General features: G+C 36.5%; 1 protein-coding gene across 1 annotated transcript in view; it reads right to left on the reverse strand.

Moving 5' to 3' along the window:
- The window catches only part of lrrn2 (leucine rich repeat neuronal 2), a 55,105-nt gene extending 36,470 nt beyond the window's left edge, over positions 1-18,635 (reverse strand). Inside the window, exon 1 of the mRNA XM_053483664.1 lies at positions 18,431-18,635. The gene's annotated coding sequence lies outside the window, so the exon portion shown is untranslated. The remainder of the gene's footprint in view (positions 1-18,430) is intronic.
- Positions 18,636-19,352: the final 717 nt, after the last annotated feature.

Here is a 19,352-nt window from a genome sequence, read left to right on the forward strand (position 1 = left end):
TGAACGAATGACCCCAATACAATGTATCAAATATGACTCTATCTAACCCTATCCTCTGCTTCCTCTTCTCTCGCCCCAACTAACTTCATGTCCTTTCTCACTGCATCCATAAATATCCTCTTTGGTCTTCCTTTAGACCTCCTGCCCGGCAGTTCCAACCTACATTTACCTACATCTTATCCAGAGCGACTTACTTTTTTTTATCTCATTATACAACTGAGCAGTTGAGGGTTAAGGGCCTTGGTCAAGGGCCCAACAGTGGCAACTTGGGGGTTGTGGGGTTTGAACCTGGGGTCTTCCGAACCGTAGGCCAATGCCAATGCCTCAACCAGTGAGCTACCTCTGGCCTATAGCATCCCTCATCACCCCTTAGCATCCTTCTACCAATATGCTCACAATCTCTCCTCTGAACATGTCCAAACCACCTCAATCTGGCCTCTCTGACTTTATCTCCAAAACATCTAACATGGGTTGTCCCTCTGATAAACTCATTCTTGATCCTACAGTATGTTCTATCCTTGTCACTCCCAAAGAGAACCTTAACATCTTCATCTCTGCTACCTCCAACTCTGCCTCCTGTCTTTCCTTCAGTGCCACTGTCTCTAAGCCGTAGAGCATCGCTGGTCTCACCACTGTGTTGAACACCTTTCACTCTCGCTAATATTCTTTTGTCACATAACACACCTGACACTTTTCTCCACCCATAAAACAATACTTAATAATAGCATTTTTTTTTTTTTTTCCTCTCAAGTAAAATGCATCCTTGAATGTCCTAAGTCCTGAATCCTGACTTCTGTTATATCTGGGCCTGCTGCTGGGACTAGTAAATGCACATCTATTGCTTTATCAAACAACAAGTGGCACAAAATAAGTCCTCAAAGTCAAAACTGCAATTTCCCAAACTATTAAATTAGATTGCAGCCAAACTAAAAAAGCTTAATGTCCAAGATACATTCTGTGAAAATGGATGTGCTGCAGTTTGGACGATGTATGAACCACATTAAAGTACAGTAGTGTAGATACAGCATGCCTAAATTGTGATAATGACCATGGGGATATATGCCGTTGTAGTTGTGCAAAAGGACGTTCAGTGGCATAAATGCTATAAATAAAAGTTAATATTCTGTTGATTTGAGGGTTGTATTTGCAATGTTGAGACCATTTATCCAATGTTAGGCCAATGTCATCTTATCAAACTTTCACAAACAACGTTGTCGCAATGGTGCACCCTAATTACAACTATGTAACCACTTTGTACAACATTAGGGTTCCTGCTGTGACAAGACTGCTACCAAGCAATTGATTGTCTAACTGAAAATGAGTCAAATATATCAAAGCCAAATACAAATGGAGTTTGTTGCTGAATCAGCCCTTTGGAGCCTGAGTGTTTGCTGTGGTGTGATTTACCACATTGGGACTGCCACCCTAACCATGCTAAATAAATTAACTGGGCTTTCTGCCCATATTTAGAAAACATCTCCACTGGAATTAATTTATTCTACTGAAACTATTATTTAAAACAGCTGAGTGTGGAAATGAATGACTTTGTCTGTTGTTCTTCGTGAACATCACATCCTTTACATTTTTAGTCTGGACTCATTCTGGACTTCATTTGTGCTCAAAATAAACGGCAGATCATCTTGGGGTTAAAGACAGTTGTTACTTTGAAGAAATTTAAGATATGGAGACACTGTTAATGTGTTACTGTTAATAGACAAAATGTGGTTAACCAGAATTCATGCTACTGACCTTGGAAAATACTGTAAAGAAAATTCTAATGATTTACTCATAACTATATTATTTTTAAAATTAATAATGGACTTGATATATCAATCCCAATCATATTAAAATATTGTTTATCAAATATCAACAGAAATGAAAAAGCATCATTTTCTTCCACACATGATTTTCAGGAAATCTGGAGAATGCTCTCTTCAGGAAAATTTGTTGAGGCTTTCTGGTAAACATATGTCATTGTTTGTGTAAATGTATTACACGAACAATATATATCCCTGAAATATGTACATACTGTAGGTTGCTGTGAAGGACACATCTGAAATGTTTTATATTTCCATACTCTTTCCATACAGTACATGTTTGTAATTTTAACCCAGTCCCTCCAATATTGCTTCATTTCAAGAACTATGCTGCTTGTAACTTTTTATTTAATTTGACCGGTCCCAACTGTTAATATACTGCAGGCATGAGCTTGTGTTGAGCTAAGTTATCCTTTTAGAACTATATCTGGTTCATCACAAAAGCCTCTTGGACACTACACAGTTTTGAGTTTTGATGGACAGGGTCAGTGCCTTGGTGCTGTGGTGTCGTAATAAGGAGTTCTTAGCTATAATAACAACATGCTGGGCTAAGCTTGTGCCACCTGCAGCCTCTGCAACTTTGACCATCCTACTCCTGCTGCCATTCTGGCTTCTCCAGCCCCACACATTTCTTGATGCAACAAAACTAGCACTTAGATTTTATTCTCCTTCTCTAATCATACACATACACACAAGGTTTTCTGCTCTGTTTCTCTATTAGACCTTCAGACTGTGCATACACCGAGTCTAGATCTATATCGGCATTAGCCTCGCTTAACGACAAGAGCAGATGGAGTCACACAGTCTGTGCTGTTCTCTAGTGCGGCTCAGTTGATAAGTCACAGTAACAAGGCAGCCTCCTGTGGGTCAGTGAGCCTGTTTTCTCCCAATGTCTTTAATCCCATCTTTTGAAAAAACGGTGCAGTGGAGATAAAAACAGAGGGTAGAAAAATCCATACTTATCCAGTAGGACTGTACTACAGACTTTTACTTTGACGAGCCACAGGGATCAATGGCATTTGTGTAATTGCCTGACCGAGGGAGTCCACTGTAATTTTTTTTAAGTTATCAAACTTAACTTTGATTGATCGCGATGTCAAGTGTGGATTTGCCTGGGAGTGAGCACAATCCCACAATAGGGATGTGTGTCACAGCTCGGGGAACATAGTGTAAAACAGTAACTTTGACATAAGAGCAACCAGATTGTCCTTCTGTTACTGTTCTAGATACATATTGATTTGAGTCTGGTGTCGATATGGCCAGAAATGCACATTTTGGCCAGGAAAACTTTTTAGAGGAACATTAATTTGGTCATAAGAAAGGATTAGTGGTATTGCTTAGTGTTTCAGGTGCTGCCTATCACACTATAGGTTATGGTTTAATGTCCATATGACTAGGGTACTATGGTCTCACTTAAAATTGCTGATTTTCAACAGATTGGCATGCATGCCGTTTGGGTTTTAACTGAAGGATAACTCAGAAAGCCAGTTGGTAAGGGAGGAGAAAAAAAGCAGGCTTCACAAAACAAATGGTCTGCTAAGACATTATGGCACATCAATTGCATTTTATCACTTCTTGCTTTGAGTGCTTTCATTTGGCAAACAATTAATTGGCCTGTTGGAAAAAAAAAAAACTTAGATCCTCACTTGCCTCCAGTTAGAATTATCATCTGTTGCAGAAGTATTATCTGTAGCAGCCTAGAGACTACGCCACTGCAATGGAGTCTGGCCTCAAGCATGTGTGTAATTCCCCTTGCCACCTGCCTGTGTTAACCAGTGGAGATTTATACAGGTTTTTTTTTTTTTTTTTACGTTTTCTTTTTTTTTTACGTTTTCTTTTTTTGTGGGATGAAGTGGGGGGGAGCTCCACACATGCACACAACTTACACACACATATAAGGGCTTTAGACAGTCTTATGAATACTGCATTCAAGTACACACAAATACTTCTTTCCAGCACTTGATGAGAGCCTCTGTCTTCCTGACACTCTCCCTCTTTCAACTTTGAAATGTTAAAGCTGTCACTCACGCTCATTCCCCGTCCCTAGCTATTATGCAAATAGACTTTTTACTACTTGCCGCAAATCACAATAGTTTAAAGGGCTGTTTCTTCAAACATATTAAATTGCAGGGCGGAATACTGCACATTTAGGGAAGATTATTGTATCAAATGCTTTTTTTTCTTTTTCTTTCCCACAGATGAAACATTTGAACATTGAATCAAATATTAACCTATCTTCTATATGCTAATAGCTGTAAAGGTCAGGATTTAAATTGTGGTACTGACACCTGCTCTCCAAATGCACACTCTAAAATAAGGATCAATAAATTGAGGTTTCTATGTCCTGTTACATTCTCTAATGTAACAGTGATGCTCACAGCAAGAATATTTTATATCCTTATACAGAGTTTCACTGTATACTATCAGAGTCACTATCTGTTTTTGTTTTTCAAATATTCATGACTGTATTTGCCTTCTTCCACTCAAAGCAGACTTTAAGAAGAAAAAAAATGAATACAACATGTCCTATTTGTATGCATGACCTGTTCATTGCAAATAATAGATTTATGTTCAGTTACACCTTTAATATACAGTATATATACTATGTAACTTTTCTTTTTCTATCACCTTCTTGGTCTTGCTGCTGCTACATCCATTATGAATATAATGCTGTTCTCTAAAAAACAGAAGCACCAAACCTCACCCAATGGACATACTGTTACTGATATACCATGGCCTCAGGATGACTCCAAAATTCTTGCCTTGATTTTAAATCTAGCACAAGTGATGAGCTTCGTCCTTCAATTTAATTGAGCAAAATAGAGAAATCAAATGGTTACTTGTGTATCATTATTCTGATAGATTAGAAAATAATAATATTCACTGGAGACATGAGTACACTCCAATAACTTCTTTTGTAAAGGGACCTTTCATGTAAAACTAACTTTTTAATCATTTTACATATGGTATTCCACTCTCTGTGAATACACAAGTAACATGATATGGGGAAAAAAGAGAAAACATTCCCTGCTATTTGTCTCTTTTTCTTTTTTGTTTAGGATAAAAGGTAAAACGACACACATTTTCCCCTTATTTGGTATGGCAGAAATTTTCTAAAAGGGCATTCAAGGGCATTTTTTTTTTTTACAGTGTTTTTGAAAAAGGAGTAAAATATAACAGTCTTTACGAATGCTTTTCTATTTGCCAACTGGCAGACCTCATAAAAATTTAATAAATGACTGAATACAAAATCTAATAATAATCAAAACTAATGCACAAAAGTCAGAATGTATGGATGATATCTATGAGTTATTCTATGACTTTGGGGTTCACATAAGTAAAAATGTACACAAACAATGCACATTTTTAAAACAAATAGTGGTTCAAGGTAGTAAATTTCTCCAGTGTAACATATCTGCTAGCTTAGGTGCAAAGCTTAAACAATAACAATTTTTTCAAGATAAAGGATGGTTTCACAACTCAGTTTGTCAACTGTGGTACTAAAAGTAATTCATCCTGCAACTCAAAAATAATTTATCCCAATGCCAAGTGACCGGCATCAAATGATGTAATTTTGTTCTGTGGTATACATTTTGACACACTTCTCTGTACTGTGCTTCTCTCTGTCTCTCCAAATATACTACTCTCCTCGCATGATCAGCATTGCAACCAGCCCTGTATCTTCTCTTTTTATCTACGTAAAACAATTAGATGCTAAGAATGTGTTGATAAGGGAGAAAGTGGACACATATGAATAATTTATGAACATATGTTGTGATGTACAGTATAATATATATATATATATATATATATATATATATATATATATATATATATATATAATACATTTACCACAGTGTGTGTAAATTGTATGCCACAGGAAAGAAGAACAAAATAGTTTGATGCTGTCACTGGACATTGTGATAAACCATTTTTGCTTTCTGTTAACAGAAATTGATATATATTCATATATTTAAATTATTCAAACAATGATTTTTATTTTTAGTGTTTAGACTTTTAAAATAATTGTAAAAGTATTTATATTAACTCTAACAGTTTTTTGTCAATATTGTCAACAAAGAAACCTGAAACTGAAAAACGGAATTTAAATTTTACATTATGACCAACATTTTTAAGCTAGGTGAAACATAGGATGTATATACATTAATGCTTGTGTGATATTAAAACATGCTCTTCCTTAATATGATATTTTTAATAAAAATATTTAGAATAAATAAACCTAACATCAAAAGATATGGAATATGCCACAAAACTATAGAATGACTCCTGTGCTTTTTTTCAATAAATTGCGTGGTCAGTGGTGCTGCACTAGATTTTTTAAATAGTACCATGAGTGCAGATATTTTATTCACAAATAATTAGTGAATATTATTTTAAAATGCCTTAATAATTACAAGCTTTTGCAAATAAGCAAACTCACTTTTTATTCACGTTTGTTTGACAATATTAATATTAGCTAGCATTTGATGAATGTCAGTATTAGCATGCTCAGTCTGGCGAAGCCTGATTAGTGCTATTCTGTTGCAGGATTAGCTGCTGTGGTAGCTCTGATTAGCAAAACCTTTCTTTAAATGCTGGTCTTCCTATGTTCTTGCTTGCTTTGCCACCATCCGGGTTGACATGAGTGCTAAATACCTTTTGCCTACTTTGATATTTGTGCTTCCCTTTTGCCAGAAAACACCATCTGCTGCTGAAATCTTTACTGTTCCCATAATAATTAGCTTCATGCTAGCTTCACTGAAAAACAAAAACCTAACTGTTAAACTGTTTATTTTTAAAAACGTCTACTAAAAAAGAAGAAGAGAGGAAAAGGAACAAAAAAACAAAACAATCGAAATTGTATATTGATCCAATGACATGTGAACCCAGATCTGTGTGCACCGAGTGGAAATAATTGTGTTTTATTGTTCTGTATTGATGAACAACTTGGAAATAAATTATTCTTGTGATTCAATTCTTTAAAAAATTAAGGGAACTGGTTCAAAATTTCTTCTGAAATTCCTTTATCTGGAAATATTAAACAGTTTCCACAGTTTTTTGATAATTCCTTAACTGGGGTGGAGCAAAATGCTGTGATTATGGCTATTATTATGATAATAAGACAAATTAACCTTCTGAGTTGAATCCATATATCAACATCCTCACTTATTCAGAAAAGAGAAATCATAACCACTTGGCTAGTTGCTTAGACTGGATTTTTGGCTAGCTGTTGAGTTATATTATATAAATTGAGCAATATTATATAAAATGCATATTGTATATACACAAAGACCTTTTACACAAATAGGTGGCAGTCTAGGTTTAAGACTGCCTTAAATGTACTGTATAAATCTGGAATATTTGTAAAGCACATTATATTTAGTAAGAATACTATTCTATTCTTCAACCATCATTCATGGCAGATGGTTCACTGTGACTTCATGATCTATGACTTAACACCAGCACTCACTGCTGAAAGGTAATAGTTTGAACACTATAGGCAACATATACCTTTGGACTGTGGGAGGAAACTTGAGTACCCATAGGAAACCCAGACAAAATAGGGAGAACATGCAAACTCCACTCACACAGACTGAAGGCGCCACTCAACCCCCCAACCCAGGAGTCCCAAAGCGACAATGCTGTCTGCTATAGATGCTATTCAGCAAACATAGTAAGGATTCATTTTTATTCTTGACTATTGTTTGTCTGAAGAGATGATAGATGTCTTTGAAAATTCTTAAACAAATTTCATAAAAACAGTACTTCAAAACTGTCAATGCGATTTCTTTGGCATACGGTAACAAGCTTGCAGGTGTCTTATGCTACATTTTGAGGTTTTATATTTTTTTACTTAGCAACACCAACTCAGTCAAATTGCATGTTTGACGAAATGAAATTGACTTGAACTTCCCATCTATGCCGGGACACAGATTTCTTTCTTACTTCTAACCTTTGTCTGTCCTTTGAATTACACAGTGTTAATTCCTAAAAGTGATGTATGAGCAGGAAGTGTAAGAAACTGCTGCAAAGAGGGTTTTCAATGCTGAGGAAATGACTCAGGGAGCCGGGTTCAAAGTGGTACACAGGGAGAAACATGTTTTTCTCCTCATCCTCTGATGTCTGAGTGTGTGGGTGTTTGCATCCCTGATAAGGGAAGCAGGCGCTAGCTTAAACATCCCATAATCAGGCTGAGCTTAATTTAAATTAAAATTAATAAATTAAATGCAGAGCAGGGGAGGGGGGAGGGGGAGGGGGGTAAAGCACAGCACAGCACAGCTATGCACGTGGCTACGTTTTGGCGTAAGATGGGTATGTGGTGTATTTAAGCCAGAGACAGTGGGGTTTAAAAGACTTAATTAGCTAAGATTGATGTTTTATAATGATTTTACACTACTCTTTAGCACAACTCTCTGCCAAGTGTTTATATGTTGCTATCTGACTGATAGGCTTCAGTGCAGGAAGTGTGAATATATCAGCCTTGCTATATGTGTGGAACATGCCTTTTGCAGGACAAGCAATTAAAACCTCCAGCCTCTCCTTCTCTCTTTCGTACAACTGATGGCAGTTAAACACACAGAACCCAGCCTAGCCAAAGCTGACACATATATCAGCAATGAGCAGAGCTAATAAACTCTTAGATACGCAGCCAGCATGATTTACAACTACATTCCCAACAGGTATAAATCTGCAACACTTAGTGCATCTGCAATGTGAGTTCCTATTTTTCATTAGCAAATGCTTTTGAGGGAGGTAGCAAAGTCCCACTGAGTGCTAAAATGTACGTTTCTTTCTTTTCCCTCTCGTCAATGCAAGCATAGATCTCCATATATGTGCTATTTGTGCAAACGGGTGTTTGGGAAATTACCTTAGCACAAACCCCCAAATAGCAAATTAGTTTGTGTTGTTGTATGGCTCCGTCCTGGGCTCTCGCACCTCCCACTGATTAATTTCCTGTATGTAATGAGTCTTATTAGAGCGGCCCTTGGAGGAGAAGAGGCTTCTCCATTGCCACCTCTAGCAGGGGAGAAAATAAGGGATCAGCAGAGCACAGGGAGGAAGCAGAGAAGCGCTGATAAGATTTTTTTCTTTTTTATTAGCAAGAGTGCCCAATGAATTTGAAGGAATGCTAGAAAAGGGAAGTGTCTGCTTCTAATAAATGATCTTGCGGCTTTGACTTTTTTCTTTTGGAAATAAGCATATTGAAGAATATAATTTAATTTCTTGTTTAAATGGCCCAATGAATCAAATAAGGAGCATGTGCTTGCAGGCAAAGTTTTGTACATTAAATTAAACAGTAGCAAAGAAGAAAGGTAATGCACAAAATATACATATTGGTGATGGTGTTATGTGTGTGGTGGTGATTAAGGGCGCTTTTAAGGGTCAAAGTAGTCCTAGTTGAATCAATGCTTTACCCATCAGAGACTCCACACTTGCCAACTGCGGATGGATACATGATGACTGTCTACCATTATGCAGTGGAGGCACTCATTTTTAATTAAAAGTAAACTCAGCCACCTGAGCTCGCTTCAGCCTCTTCCCATTTTCCTAATTCAAATAAAGATCATGGTCAGGCTGTGAATATGTAGAAATTCAAAAACTTACATCTAATTAAATGTGTTGCATCCACAGTTGTTAAATATGTACAATGCCTTTTGCATTTGTTAAATCATGCACAAGCAGTTCTGAATAAATTTCTCCGCACATGCACTTAGTAGAAAAGTCACCCTGTAATGCATAAAATTGTTTAAATGTTAAATGTTGTTTATATGTTTCTCTGCTTCAATTATTTAACAATCCTGATATAGAATATATATATATATATATATATATATATATATATATATATATATATATATATATATATATTCTATCAATTAGCAGTAGTGTTTAATATCATATTAATGATTAATGAATTATATTATACAGTGTAAAATAGTCAAAGTCAACACTGAAGTCAACATTACATAATGCTATGTGACACAATTGTAACACAAATTCTGACCTCTGGCCAGGAGAAGTAAACAAACAAACAAATCTCCCCTTGGCTCAATACTCTTCCACATAAGAACTTTGACAAGTAAAATCCAATTAACTTGTTTGTGCACAGCCTCAAAAGTAAATAAAACAACATTTCTTACCTTTATACATTACTCATCTCAGTTAGGTGGCTAGCTTGTTTCCAGCAAAAGATAACCATGAAGGCGTCCATGCCCCCGTTAGAACACACACTTTACATAATTTTACCAAAATTACATAATTCTCATCTCCGACTTGCCATTTCTGAGATAAATTAGGTAACGGGTATCGTGAGTAATATTAAAAATGTATATCTAAAGCAAAAAAGCACCAACATATGTGTTAGTGGGATGAAAGATGTGTGAGAGAATAGAGAATGAGAATTTCGTTACAAAATAAACCTTGGACCCCACTGAAGACCACATGTTAATTATGAAGATTAAGTAATTCAGGTGGATTTTTTCTTTTACACAGAACTGCTGTTGTGGATGTCGATAGGACACATTTATAATGTTAAAATGCTATTTATAATGCTGAGCTGTACCAAGGTGTCCCTTTCTCGCAGACAAGCAGGTGCTTTGTGTCCATAAGGAATATTTTATTTGCAAGCGGAGTGTTGAAGGAGGAAAAACAAGAGAATGAGAGACAAAGACTTTGCCACTGAGAAGAACAACATGTAGATCATGGTGATTAAATGCAACAGGAAGCTCCAGGAGGTGGTGGGTGGGCAGAATGGTACTTAGGCATCTACCAGGCACAGATGGCCCATGGCAGTCTGGATCATGTCACACTGAGCTGGGAAGAACCCGGGGCGAGGCGTCTCCTCCCTGGACTGTCACCAGTTATTGATGTCAGGTGATGCTGCGGGGAAGAGACTGCTCATTAGGTTTGCCTCAATTTCCTTCAACCTTCCTGAATGGAGAGAACAACATTCAATTTGTGTCACTCATTAAGCCTCTTATTTTTAGTGACACTTAGCAGAGGGCTATGGCTGCTGCATTGCCTGCAATAATGAAAATTACAAGAAGATAAGTTGCTATAGCAGAAGGCAATGCCTACATATGGGTGTTGAAGAGGGAAGAAGAGAAGAAAGTGTGAACTTGAGTGGGTATTTATTTTGAGACAGCTAAGTATAACCACATGGTTGCTGTCTAGATGGGAATATAGAATAACTGCTAGTGTCTGTTGGATTATCTAACCAGTGTTAACGTGTGATAATTGCAATAGATAAATGTGGCATTTGTGTTTGTGACTTGAATAAACATACATCTCTCTCTCTCTCTCTCTCTCTCTCTTTCTCTCTCTCTTTTTGCTTTATATGAACAACCTTTGTAATTGGTTAAACATTTTGTTGTTTTGTGTGGCAACAAAAAATTATTTTAAAATAATAATAATAAATAAATAAAAAACAACAACGACAATAATAATAATAATAATATTTATAATAATGATGATAATAATAATAATAATAATAATAATAATAATAATAACACATAAATTGTATCACTGTGCCCTCAGAAACAATGGGAAAAAGAGAGACAGGTTAATATTAGATAATTAGTTCCATTTGTTTTTTTCCTTGGGATTTGCTTTGTGTAACTTTATTGTTGAACCAAATTTTAAATAGCTGTATTTTTGTTTGCGGGTCCTGAATAACGATCAATGTGCAAGATTTTCTGAAGTTTGTCAATAATTTAAGTATTTGTTTAATTTTTGAGGTGTTGAATAAATATTGTAAAACGTCCTCTTTACAAGATCGTCTGTCCAATTATTTGGTGTAAACCTTAATGGTACATTTAATAGTTAAACTTCACTGTATAAATCACATTATGTGTCAAATTAATTTCAATGTGATTGTTTGACCATGTCCTGCAGCTTAAGTAGGAAATAGTGAAAATGTGGAAACAAAAGAAATTAAAATCATGTACGAGTGTCATTAAACATTTAATTAGTGTAATACATAAAGCAATATTCTCATAGCTTCTTTGTTTCTTCCCCAGTATAACGTTTCCAGTGTCAGTTGTGTTTTATTATAGTTCATGTAGTTGGTCTTATAATTATGGGAACATACCCATTTGTTTCAAAATAGAAAAATAAATAAATAAATGTGTGTTTTATTAACCTAGAATCTCCCCACCCCCTCAAAACAAATCAATAGCAAAATTATTTTAGAATAACATTTTACCCACACAGTTTCCAGAATAAGACAATATATGGGATATTAATAATAGCAGAAATCAACAACCAGAATGAGTGACTTTAGGACAAGCAATCTGATAAGGGACATACATGTATATAAAATCAAAATAGGGGCATATAAATGATAGTGACAATATTATAATGTACAGTACTACAGTATACTATACTATCTATTAATATATAGTTCTATATTGCAAATTCTTACGTACCCTATCCTATCATCCACTATTTGCCTTTTTTTTTCTATCTGTGTCACATTAAAAACTTTATAAATTGAATGGTTTGTTCGATCAACTAAATTTATCTCATGTCCTTAGTCCTAAGGGTATCCAATCTTAAGCCAATCTTAATTTTATACATTAAGATTGAACTTACTATACAACTATGAGTTCTGCTAGGGTAAATAAACGTTTACAATGTTTTAATGAAAGAGTCTCTAATGAGGCAGTAAACATGTATGTGCGCAAGCTTTCAGCAAAATGAAAATCTTATACTTAAGTAGGACTGTTTGAGTATAGAAATGTCTGTCTATTTCATATAAGCAAATTATCTGCCTTAACATTTTACATTACTTGATCAAAGAAAATATTAAGCAAAAACATACATATGTATACAATGTATGTGAGTATGTGCATGTGTATGGATGAGTGGGTATATGTGTGTCTCTGCATGTATGCCTGTGCGTGCTTGTGTGTGCGTGTGTGTGAGTGTGAGAGAGCGAGAGAGTGTGTAAATCCTCAGCCACACCTAAGCATCTGATTTTTGATCCACTTTCTGTAATTTAATTTACTAGGATACGGTATGAATTATTCAGTTTTGTACATGGTGACATGGTGACAGCCACTGGCGGCAGCAGCAGCAGTCAATCTCTTACACTCACTCTGGTGCATTCCGGACACCTCTAACCCTTCATCTCATTAACCCTTCCTGCATTTGGACTTTTAGCCACTGTGGCAGGGATGTGAATAAATCCCAAAGTGAGATTGTTACTGTAATAGTTTCCTACTAATGCAACTAGTGCTAGTGCACATACATCAACATCAGCATGTTACATACACAAATCATCATGATTAAATGAATTTCCACTTAATAAAATAAATAAGTTAAACAAATATAAAATAATGATAAGTTTTTTATCATTTCATTATGTACTGTACATACTTAACATATTGCATTAGTATATGCATAACAGCTATGTAAAGCTAGACAAGGAATATATTCTCTCAGTGGTAACATACCTGGCCTCCCTTAATAAACAGAGCTAGAAATTTTGTTCATTGTGCAGGTGTGTACAATAAAAATACATATCTTCTGTCCATGATCAAAATACAAAAGTAGCCAAAAGTATTGAGACAACTTATAAGTATTATAGTTCTCAGTGTGCACAAAAAAAGGTGATTTCACTAATTAGTTCTGAAAAGTTAAGCGAAAAAAACTAGTCACTAGTGTGACAATGGTATTCAGCTTCTGGAGCCATGGCCTGGGTCATCTCCAGACATCTCCTGAATTGAGCAAGTGACACCAAAGTACTGCAGATACTGTATCTTTTTTGACACAGTGTCCAACCGGATATAGCAGGTTTTTAAAAATAAAGTACTTTATATCATACTATATATTGATTGTTGCACTGCAGTTTAATTGCATAAAAAACACATTAACTCTTATTATCTTAATTGTCATAATTTTTTTAAAACAAAAAACATTGAATATCACCTTTGGCGTAAACAATTTAGCCACCATTTATCTATTATAACTACACATACACTAAAGATAGAGATTCGTTAAAAAAAAAATTTGAAACTATATTCTCACTGGTTTACATTTATATTTAGGCTTTCAGCAGAAGATCTTATGCAATGCGACTTAGCGACTAAGTACAAAAGTACTTAACTTTCCATCATTGGATAGATCCTTACACTGGGATCTACAGTACAGTACAGTACGGTCAGTCAAATCACTAGGGGTTAGGCATTGTACTTGCAGTTTAATCCACACCTAGCATGGTCCATAGCACCAGGTCAAGACCGTACTGATGAGAAGGTCATATAATCTTACAATCAATACATTCCATCAAATTTTCTTTTAAGATGGACTGGGCTATGCACTTGGTAATGTGCTCTTCAATAGACAGAAGGGCTCCTTCTCAGCATTATTTATGAAGTGCTACAGCATTATTGCCCAGTGAACTGACCTGGATGACCTGCTTACTTCTGAACTTGAGTCCACTTCCAGGTGTTTTGCACACTCCTGCTCTGTTATACATGGGGTTTATTCTGATGACTAAACCTTTTTCGGGGCTGAGCTGAAACTAATGCATAAACATTATAGATATCAATTCCCAGACATAAAGAAGAAAAAGGTCAAACAGAGGTCTTGGTCAAAGTGGTTAGTAAGACATTACACATTGATTGAAAGTTGGTGTGGCAGGTAAACTGTCAGTCTGTCAAGTTACAAATGACTGCTATTAATCGTGCTGCTGCTAAATCTATCCAAGTTGCTTCAGCTTCACTGTTTGCATTCATTAATGGCTGCAAAATGGCAGACTGATCTATTTATTCATTCAGCTGTGCTCTTGAGGGATGCAAGCAGTGTTCTTCCTGTGTCTCCTCCCTTCTGTTCATTGTGTAGCATAAAACATGCTCGTGTTTGAGAGGGATGCATAAAAAGCATAGAGAAAAAGCACAGAACTGTCACTGTTATCAGTGTCTATTTGTGAAAGTGATATATTTTGCTTGAATGATTACCCCACCCAAAAAAAGTTGTCTGAGTTTTGTGTGTGTGTGTGTGTGTGTGTGTGTGTGTGTGTGTGTGTGTAAGAGAGAGAGCGAGAGATAGAGAGAGAATACATCATACTGAAAAGACAGTATGTCTAGAAACGTTGAAATGTAATGTGACAGCACAAGCTTTTTCCCCCCCTTTCTTTTCTCTCAGTTAGACAGACGTTAGCAATGCCTGCGCTCTCCAACCAGGACAAAAGATGACACCTAAGAGCACTTACGCACACACTCAAAACACACATGCAGGCACAGAGTGCTCATCTGCAGTACTAGCAGGCAGGAGGCAGATATTGCCTCTGGCTTTCTAAAGCAAGCTTAACTCAGAGAGAATGTGAGAGAGACAGATAGATCGAGAGAAATAGATAAATATCTCATCATAATGCTCATTTCTATGTGCAGAGTAAATGGTTAACCAGTTAAAACCCTTTGAAACATGTTTAATCTATCTTAATAATCATGACTAGAGCTGGTGTTTATTTATCAGGTATCCCCAAGATTTCTTTTATCTAACCTCTCATCTACATGTCTTTAAAACCACTGTACCTGGGATTATTCTTTTAATTCCTCTGGGGCTCATCCAGTGTAGTAAAAATGGGATTACAACAGTTAAATAAGTGGGACATCACATGAATGCTAATTAGCTGTCAAACCTTAAATGGTTCGTCATTGAAGCTACATAATATGAATATATTCATTGTGCCAATTCATGGTGTGTCTATCATGGCAAATAAGCATATGTTTTGTGTGCGGTAACCAACACAAATCAGTTTCTTTACATTGCTAATCGATATGATCTATTGATGTGATTGCCGTAAGTCAATATGGCAGACCTGGGGGACAAAAGCCAACCTGAAAGCAAGCTGTGTGTACTCCTTAATCATTGGAACATCAGTCTTTATTGACTCTGTTCATCTTTTAGATCTCTCTCTCTCTCTTTCTCTCTCTCTCTTACCTGCTCTACTCCTCCCTTATCAATGGTACTAACACAATTAGACAAGCAGGATTTAACAGATGTTTTGTGCAAACTTACCTGCAGAATAAAGACATTGCTAAAAATAAAGTTAGCATAGTTCTAGAGAGGTGTCAGATAATTACTTTAAAAAGTCTACAGAAGAGGCTGTATAGTGGTGGAGGAGCTGGATCTAGGATATTTGCATTTGTGGACTCTTTAATTGTTCGCAGCTGCCTGGTCAGCCCTCCAGTGGTTTTATTTTTAGAAGGATCAAGTGTACTATTTGCATGATTTTCAGTGGGAGCTGAGCACAATGTGAAATGGTTGTCTGGTGTTCGTGAAAATAACTTACACTCACCTCTAATATCAGTTTCAATAGCCTCATTTTGATCAGACAGTACTGGCTGAAGGTAACCCTCATGGGATAGAACAAATAACACATGCACAGTCTCTGGGTTGTTGCTGGCTTATATGCTGTAAAACCTGCTCATTGTTTTCTTTAGATGAATTGTCTCAAGTGACGCATTTGACTTGGAGAACCCTGGAAGGTCAACTTGAAATGGTTGATCCTGTTCCTGGAGGCTGCAGTGCATTTAGAGGAGAGCTTAATTCAGAGTACAAGGTGGAGCTCGGTACAGCTTAGCAGCCTTAACCAATTGCAAGGCAATATTATATTCGTTTTCAAAAGCATTCAGAAAGAAAAGCTAGAATTTTTAACTATTCAACTAATAGGGGATTAACCTTTCTTCCTAATAGGCTACAAAATTATTTTAATGATCAAAAATAGGATCAGGAATTCCAGGTAGCTTTTATTGAGTAATAAAGATGTTTGTTAATTTCATAACTGAATAGGGCATTCGCTTGTTTTGAATGGGTTCCTAAAGCATTTTGGAGACATCAGAAAGCAGAAAGCAACTGAGAAAATGTATTCAAAAGTTTTCACATATTTGTCAGATGCTGAAATTGGCAATAACATAGCTACAGATGGGTGGCAGATTAAAAGAAAAACTGGTGGCTCTGTTATTGGTTTAGGTATTTTCCTGGCATAGTTTGTGTCGCTTAAAGAGAAAACACAAAATTAATTCCTTTTTTTATGATATTTCCAGAATCTTCACCATGTTCTTGCAGCCCATTTTAAACAAAGTATATATTTAAATTACAATAGAATATATAATGCAGTAAATTATGCTTGCTATACTCTTAAACAAATCTCATCCCAGCAATTATTTGCTTTTCAAATTAATCTATAAAGTAAAAATCTTTCTATAATTTGACCAGCAGTCACAATGACAATAATGTATGCACTATAATAATGTAATGGAATCTGGACAAGAGTCAAGCAATCATCATGCAAGAACTGGTTGCATATTTGCCTTCTATAATCATTGCTATAGACTGACTGAAGGCTAATCAACATTACGAGGAACAAACGACGCAATTATCTTTCCAGTCTAGTTGTCAAGCCAAGCCATGTGTTTAATTTCAGGGTACAAGTTATTTGTGATTCAATCATTTATTTATGGGATGGAGTTTATGAGCCAAGTTGATGCTGTGCAAATTTAAATGTAAGTTTTGAGGTCATCTCCCAAACTCTTATAAGGATTGTTCATTTAAAAATGAACATCATAGCTAACACTGTATAGCAAAATTCTATGATATAATGTTTTTGCTCAATGCATTTGATTAAATTGGACAGATATGTGTGCTCAATACGCCCACTCGTACTCCCCTATATGTGTGTTCTATATACAACAGCAACACACTGGACTCCTGCCAAAACATTCGCATACATCTTTTTCTCTCTCTTTCACACACACATGCGCGCGCACGCACACACACGCACACACGCACACACTGGCATGTTTAACAAGGACAGGCAGGACAACATGAGAACCTTCTCTGTAGACCACTCAGCTTGCGGAGGTTGATCATTACACCCAGACTGCCGGTGGAGAAGCACAATTAGGGAATTACTCTAAACACTAAAGCAACTGCGCCAATTCAGTAGCCAAGTGCATAGCTAAATGGCAAGTGAGGAAAAGAAATGAGATTCAGCAGATAGAGAGAAAAAGGGGGGGGGGGGAATCACAGAAAAAAGGAAGGAGGAAGGGTTTGGATGCTGATCACCAACGAAATGACAGATGCATCCCCCCCTGAATGCACACACATGTACATCCATCCAACCACCCCCCACACACACACCCACAAACACAATGCATTCAGTGGCACCATACAGACACCTTATTTTGCGATCACTATTGCCATGATGTTTCACAGCAAAATCCATTCCCCTTTCACTAAGACCAAGTTAATGATAAAATCTGAATCTGCTTCATTCCTATGTGCCTGTCATGCCAATAATAACTGGCACCCAGGTGGAAAGAAAGAAAAACTAATCAGACCAAAGCTGATCTCTGCTCACCAGAACAACTTAGGCTTGTTGACTTGAATTGTTGCCAGTTTTTTTTTTCCTGATGCACTTTGATGATGCTAAACCACAGGGCTACAGCAACATTCCTTAAACACCGTTTACAATGGGACTCAATCTTTTTATGTGATTCTATGATGATTTAGACTTAAGCCATAATTAACTATAGACACTACATCACATTTCAAATTCAATTACCTTGGTTACAAGTTAGGAAAAAAAACATCAACTTACTTACCCTGAAAAGACAATAAACATCTGTTTGTCTCAAGGCTTCTTCTGATCTTCCTTTTTTCTTTTCCCTCGTCTGTTCTTTCGTTTCATCAGCTTCTTCTGTGCCTTTTTTTTACGACGCCACTCTAGCGCACCTCTCAGAATTACACACAGACCCAGTCTTTAGCCCCCAACCCACAGCACTGTGTCTTTATTACTGACACTGTGTAGGCATTCTACAGAGGATGGATCTGTGTGCTCTCCGCTTTCCCCCTCTCTCTCTCTTTCTCTCTCTCTCTCTCGCTCGCTCACTCCCTCTTTCTCTCTCACTCTCCCTTGCAAGAGAGAGCTTGCTCTTAGGTTGGCTCTCTCTCTGCGTTCTGACTGTGTGACTGTTACTGTTAGGGATGAGTCCACTTAAGTGACATTAACAAAGTGACAGCAAAAAACATTTCTCTTTCTCTGTCTATCTCTCTCCTCATATAACTCTTGGTGTCATTCTGTTCATTTCTTCTTTTTCCATCAGCATTTTTCCCTTCAATATCTCTCACACATAGACAACAAAGTAAAATGGGCTATTTCACAGTCACCTGCTTCTTTGCCACCAAACAGGGCTGCGATCACATTTTCACAGTGATGCAGTAATGTGATGTGCAAAGAAAATAGACAGTAGCAGCAGTTTGGAAGGTTGGCATAAGCCTACTTAAATATTAATTAAGTACTTAATTCATAAGGTTGCCATTCTAAACATTTTATTTGAAGGCAGTGTTTATAGGGCTACAGGTAACCTGCATAGGTATTCATGATAAGTGACTTATCCTGGATAAAAAAAGCTTATGCAAGTACCATACTGTATAGTCCAAAGAACACTTTACCTGAGGGTATGCTAAATAATACCTTACATAACCCTATATGAATTTTAAATAAATGCTTACACAGGTGTCATG

Source organism: Clarias gariepinus, chromosome 23 (assembly GCF_024256425.1).
Source record: "Clarias gariepinus isolate MV-2021 ecotype Netherlands chromosome 23, CGAR_prim_01v2, whole genome shotgun sequence".
NCBI lineage: Eukaryota > Metazoa > Chordata > Actinopteri > Siluriformes > Clariidae > Clarias > Clarias gariepinus.